A 7398-nucleotide genomic window follows, 5' to 3' on the forward strand; every position below is an offset into this window, starting at 1 on the left:
TTATTGTTTCTTCATGATTAAGAAACGTAATCATATATATACAAAGGATATAGTTAAAAATAGTTTTTCTTAATGATTAAGAAATATACTATTCACACAGGTAATGTAATGTTTCTTCTTGAAGAAGAAATCCGGTATAAATGTTTCTTCCTGAAGAGGAAACCTGATATATAATTAATAAATAAACAAAGGGACTAAATGTCCACATGTTTTATACAAACAAATAAATTATCAAGGTTGCAGCTATACAAAACAGACTATGAGGTCTGAAGCTAGATCATAGATCTAGATATTTATACAAATGTTATTCTCGTACTATAGGTCCGAGATAACAATCAATCAATCAATCTTGAAAGCTGAAAACAGAAACAGGATTCGGTAACAGAAACTGATTACAGACAGGGGTCAGTAACAGAAACTGATCAATATACAAGAATCGGTATCAGAAACTTATTACAATCATAAAAGGTGAATACGCCCTAAACTTTTATAACTCTTTTAGAGTCTGAACTGTTTACATAGGATTTACGAATCCTTAAAACTTTGTGTTACAATAATGAGAAACGGGCATACTCAAATTAAAAGTATACATGTGTCTAGATCCATACATACATGATGACTCGGAGTTCCCCAAGGCCATGCATATCATCAAACATGCCTCTGGTAGTCTACGGGACTGATCAGATAAATGATATTGTGTATATGATTAATTGTACATGTACTTAGGGTAATTGTAACCCAATTGAGTTAGGTGCCTAATGAGTATTGCCACAAAGGTATTATTATTGTTTATGAAATGGTATTATTGAGTCAGTGTCATTCACTGGCTGTGTGCTGACGTATTTTCCCCCCACATTTTAGGGAACTGTAAAGAATAGGACTGTCAGACAAGACTGATAGAAGATTTGAGACATAGTCATTAGAGGTGATCTGATGGCTCAAGTATTTTATTCAAAACATTATTAATAAATTATATTTTCAAAAGACAGGTATTGGAAATATCAAACGGGTTTTCTGGCCCAACATTTTATAAATGAATATTATATTTTAAAAGATTTCCGCTAATAACCCACAACTCTGATATATTTTCAAAACAGATACCAACTAAAGGGCGTCACACCCAACCCTAAGTCGAGGTGTGACATTTATTGGCTTTTTGAAAACACCAATAAGTAATGTTTTTAAAACCGGACCGGTTCGGCCGGTCCTGGATTCGGTCACCCGACCGGTCCGGTTTGATGTAGTTCACTCGCTTATCAGAAAATCGGACCGTCCAAACCGGTTCACCGGTCCGACTGGATAACCGGGTCGGTTCAACCGGTCGAACCGGTGAACCAGACTGGTTGAACCGGTTTATTATGGAATTTTTATATATTTTTCATTTAACATTTTTTTTAGACTTTTTGAGTTCGACCGGTCCGACCGGTTCAACCGGTAACCCGTCCAGTTCAGTGCCCGATCCGGTTATGAAAACATTGCCAATAAGCCAATAAGCATTTTTCAAACTCAATCCCCAACATGCTCTAAATGCCAGCGACATTCACCCCCACCGGAAGTCCACTGCCGGAAACTACTTCAGCTCGTCAGCGAATGCACTAGGTTTGCCAGAAATGTTCGTGAACTCCATCGTCGTCGTCGCTTTGTACTGAACCATCATAAGCCTAATCCGTCGCTGCGTTCTTCTCCACTGTTGTCGGATACAGTGGCGGAACCCTAGCCGCCATCATCATCGTCATCGTCATTGTCATCGCCATCAATTGAACCAGTAGCAGCAGCGGCGAAAAACCTGGTATCCGACACAGTATTCGATAATGGTGGAAAAGAACGACCATGGTGGTTCAATTGACAGTATCCGAAACAGTATCCGACAGTATCGGACAATTAAACCACCAGATTGTCGCTGCCGCTGCTGCTGCTGGTTCAATTAGTGGTGATGACGATGACGATGGCGAAGTTTATAGCGGCTAGGGTTCCGCCACAGTATCCGACAACGGTGGAGAAGAATGAGCAGCGACGGATTAGGCTTATGATGGTTTAGTACGAAGCGATGACGACGATGGAGTTCACGAACATTTCCGGCAAACCTGGTGCGTTCGGTGACGAGTTGAAGTAGTTTCCGGCAGTGGACTTCCGGTGGGGTTGAATGTCGCCGGCATTTAAAAGGGGGGAAGGCATTTAAAAGAAAAGAAAAAATTAAGAAAATTACAAAATTACCAAAGTACCCTTGATTTAACTGATAAAATAGACGGATAAAAATGCAAGTTTTTTGAAACTGAGGTAGTCATTTGCATAAAATAAAGTATAGGTACTAAAATTGCATAGTTGGTCAAACCACAGGTACCAAAATGACACTTAACTCAAAATTTGAAAAAGAAGAAGAAAGTGATAAAGTGGAGTGAAAGGTGGATTTTTAGTTATTGATCCAAACAATCAATTCCTCGATTGCTACTTGTTAGTGGGGGGTCGGACTCACTCTCTTGGCCATTAGGCGTCATCACATTGACATGAAAGGGGTGACGTCACCCTTTTGGCACCCCTTTGATTTGGTCGACATGACTTAACATGCAAAAATATTGATGACTGGTGAGGTGGCCATATGAAAGATGTCCTTTACCAAGTAAGCTAGGCAACTTTACCTGTATGTAACCGATTTTAGCTCGGACATGCCAACAGCCAATACTTACTCTTTTTCATGAGGCAGCTAATGAAAACTTATAAAGCCCCTTCTCAGAAATACTGTCCTTAGAACTTATGGTGTGATCGCACAACGGATAACCTAAAACATTAGAACTTACTTTTTTTTCTTTTAGTTTTACAACATCCAAAAAAGCTATTTATACTGCTTTACATAATTATCTTTATTAATTTGATTACTTTTCTAGAGATTAACTTCTATTGTATATTTCTAAGTTATTGTTTTCCGAAGCTTTTTCTTGTTAAAATGAACCAAATCCATATTAGAGTTTTAATTTCAACAATAGAATGCTTCAACTAGAAAAGGACAAAATGAAACTTGTTATCCGATGTTTCAAGAAATTGTATTAATAATATTACTTTTGTACATACAAATAGTACGTCAAATAGAAAATCAATAGATTTTTTTTACTGAACGGTGTTTTATTATTATTTTATTTTTTTCCTTCATTCACAAGATCTGATAAAAATCAAGAAATGATCATCGTAACAAATTTTATTTCTATTTTATTCTTGTTTTCTTGGTTTGGATTAAAACATTTGGCAAGCAAGAGGTTGGTTATTCCCCAAGGGAAGAAAAGAACTAGGAATATCCTTTAGTTGACAAACATGACTACGAATATTACCAACTTACATAGTAATTTTTCTAATATCTTAAAAAACCTTATATTTGAGAAGAAAAAAAAGAAAAGAAAAATGTACGACAATGTTTTAAAAACCGGAACATGTGTTAAACCATCAGCTTTACAGTTTACCGAATTGACCGGTGCGCAATAAATGAGACAAAAAACTACGTCTTTGGCCGACTGTTCCATATAACCCGGTCCATTGGAAGGTAACCAAAGACAAAACCGAGCGATGGAAGGATTTTCACAAACACTGTTTATGACTTAAAAGAGTCCAAAATACATACATTAGAATATAAGAGTTAATTCAAAAGAAATTTACATGATGGCTTATATGTACAAGACAAAAAATAAAATAAATGGCATATTTATAATAATGATAAATAATTTCAAAACATAATGCCAAAATGCTATACAAATGTGTCAATCCGACTAGTATAGTCAGATTAACATAAGTGAATATAAATCTCAAATTTCATCAGTCTCGTCTTCCAGTAAGCGGGACTACCTCAGCCAACGGGGTTGAGAGAGGCGTTGGCAACGGTGACGTTCGACAATTTGGGCATGTCGGGTTCAACCGAAGCCACTGGTCAACACATTTGACATGAAAAAGATGACCGCAATCCGGAAGTTGTCTAAGCAAATCTTTCCCCTTATAATCCGCCAAACAAATCGAGCAACACGAAGAACCCGAGTCCTTTCTTTTAACCTTGACATCCGAATATGTCACAACCGGGTAGCTTAAGATAGTTGCCTCATCAAGGCCCATGTCTATCACACAATGGGCCGAGACGGGTCGAGTGGTGATCATTGAGCCGCCGCCGCTCAACAACCTCCGGTCATGTGATGTTGATGATTGTGTGCTTCTAGTACAATAATAAGATGCTGAGGTTATTGTAATGATGAGCAAGAGTATACCAAATGAGATACCGATACCATACCCGAACCCGCCAATGTTTTGTGATCCAAGAAAGCCACCGAAATCGGCTGCCGGTGGCACCGTGGTGGTGTTCATGGTTTGTCTAGGGGAATTTGAATTTGGAAGAAGTGTTGTTTTGGTCGGACATATTTGAGGGTTGAAGTGGAGGGTATTTGGTGGGATTTGTATTTAAAAAACAATTGTGACTATTTATTTGAAATGGTCAACGGTAACGAATATTAATTTAGAAGGCAAGTGAGATTGAAAACATTTTTCTATATGTTAAATAAATAAAAAAAATAATAAGATTTAAATTGAGGGTGAAGTGTCGTTTATCTAACTAATTATTTTTAGCAGATTATTTAATTACTTATGTAAATATAGTGGCATTATTTAATACAGTATACTATAAGAGAATCCCAAAACGTCACTATATGTATTAATGATTGATTACAAAATTGGCACGTATTTTAGTTCTATAGAAAATGACATGTGTTAACTTATCACTATGTTTATCGAATTAATTAGTATATCTAAAACTAGTAATTTTTTTTTACCTAGCCAAATTCAATTATAAGATTTAACAATCTGTGACCTGTCTAACCTTTAACAATTACAGAATCAAAATTTTAAAAATCTAAACGTGGCGTGAAATACACAATTAATCATAAAAAAAGAGGTTTGCAATAGAATAATAAATAGGTATTAATTGCTAGGGTTGATCACGTTCATGCACAAATCCCTGAAAATTAAATTTGTTTATTTTATCACAATGGATGTTAAAGCTGAAATTTTATGACACAGACCTAATTGATGTGAAGTTAAACAGATCGGGGATTTTAGTTAAAGTTGGGCATAGATGGATTGCATTAATAATATGATTAAAATTGCATATAAACGGATCAACACATTTAATAACGTGTTAAATGTGCTCGCAGGTTGACGGATGCTTTCAAAAACCCACTAACCAAAACGACATACATTTTTGTTGGCATAGAATAATATGTATGTTGGAAAAGTTTTGTGAAAAAAATATATATATATGTTTAAACTTTGAATTATTTTTTTCCAGGTTGTTAGTTAAGTAGTCAAAGCCATTAAAATCTCCTTTAATTTGGTCAAAAAATTAAAATTTTGATTAATGGTTCCTTTAATTTGGTCAATAAATTAAAGTTTTGGTTAATGATGGTTGAACGGTTTCAACTTTAATTAATTTGGTCAATAAATTAAAGTTTCAACTTTCTACTAGTATAAATACCAAGGGAGCTCCTTGGTTGTAGACACACAAAAAACACAAAATTAACACATTCTCTCTTGTGTTTTCTCCAACTTTCTTCTTAAAAAATTCCAACATTCTTGATCATCTTCATCATTTTCTTTAATGTATTATTCGGGTGCTAGAGCCCTCCCTGGCAGTACATATTGCTTAGGCCATTGTACCCTGGGAAACAAAACGGGGAGAGACCCGGAATTTGTTTTAAGGGCCCCGTGTAAAACACGATCCTCAGCCACAAAGACTACGACACCATTCTTCTTCTACACCTTTCTTGCATTATTTTATTTCAATTGTATTGTAATTTTGATTTTTTCCGATGTGATTCGTATTGTAATTTACTTGCTTTCCTAGATAGGTTTGATTTCTTGTATTGTAATTAGGGCTGTAAACGAACCGAACAAACACGGATAAGGCCTTGTTCATGTTCGTTCGTTAAGAAAATAATGTGTTTACGATTGGTTCACGAACACTTATCGAACGAGATATTATGTTCGTGTTCGTTCATTAAGGAAATTAATGTGTTCATGAACGGTTCACGAACACAAATGAACACAAATAAAATCGGAAAAGCCTAGAGATTGAGACTGATGTATTTATCAATGTGAATAATGAAAGCCTGTAAACGAATCGAATGAACACGAAAAATGGCATGTTCGTGTTCTTTCATTTAACTTTAAAAGAACACAGACACTTAATTGAATAAATATTTATGTTCATGTTCGTTTATTTAAAAAGGGACATTTGTGTTCGTTTGTTTAAAATCTAAACGAACATAACTGAACAAAGATAAATGAACATAATTGAACAAAGATAAACGAACATACATGAACAAAGGTAAATGAACAAACAAACATATACGAACTTAAATGAAAACATCTAAATGAACACAAATTAACAAATATAAAACCTTTAAGCAGATGACCTATCTAGATAATATTTAATTATTTTCTATTAATACATAAACTAACATAAATGAACGAACGGAACATGTGTTCATGTTCGTTCGTTTAATTAAACGAACACAAGTTTTTTGTTCAAGTTCGTTCGTTTATTAAATAAACGAACATAAACGAACTTCCCACCGAACGGTTCACGAGTGTTCACCGACGTTCGGTTCGTTTACAGGCCTAATTGTAATCATAATTGTATACCCTCATTAAACCAACTAGCTTAGTTCTTTAAGTTTTCTTCTAATTGCATTTTCTGTAACTATTGTTTTGTCATGTTATTATGTCTTATACTATTATTAAGTGTGTTAACTGAGTCATGTGTTATACATTATGTGTATCGTATAAAATTGAAGGGCTTATAGTTAAGCGTGTTAAATGTGTCATAACATCTATGTTTTTAACTGATTATATCTAGTCGTGTAATGCATATCGTGTCATATAACTCGTTTATTAGACATGTCTATTTGAGTAAATGACACTTTTAATTAAACGTGGTGTACGTTTTGATTGGATAGCCATATCCCACAAATTAAATGTGTAACGTGTTATATCAAACATGCATGATCGGTTTAACATAATACAACACGTTTTATCAACCCTTAATGCATATTTATTTTCAATTTATGTCGAATTCTTAAATCTCCGGGAGTAAAGAAAGTAAGTGAACTTTTCGCAAACAGTATGGGAATTGAAGTCATTTGAATGCATGTCTTCGATATTTTATTAGTATTCACATAAAATATATATACTATGATTAAATCACACGAGAAATTGCACTTTACGAAAAAAATTGATTTGACTGCTTATCTTGCTTATCTGGTTTTTAGTTAGTAGTTAGTAATAATTGATTAAAAATTGTGAAATTCATAAACTAGTTTCTTGGTATGGGTTTGGTTTCAGAGTAGTTGAATCCTTTTGCCACATTATTTTCCA

General features: G+C 34.6%; 1 pseudogene; it reads right to left on the reverse strand.

Annotated features, from left to right (window-relative positions):
- Window positions 1-3798: 3798 nt before the first annotated feature.
- Window positions 3799-4385, reverse strand: LOC143612990 (RING-H2 finger protein ATL70 pseudogene; annotated as a pseudogene).
- Window positions 4386-7398: the final 3013 nt, after the last annotated feature.

Source organism: Bidens hawaiensis, unplaced genomic scaffold (assembly GCF_021521415.1).
Source record: "Bidens hawaiensis isolate Kalapana, Puna unplaced genomic scaffold, B.hawaiensis_p1.1 tig00036330_1, whole genome shotgun sequence".
NCBI classification, from domain to species: domain Eukaryota; kingdom Viridiplantae; phylum Streptophyta; class Magnoliopsida; order Asterales; family Asteraceae; genus Bidens; species Bidens hawaiensis.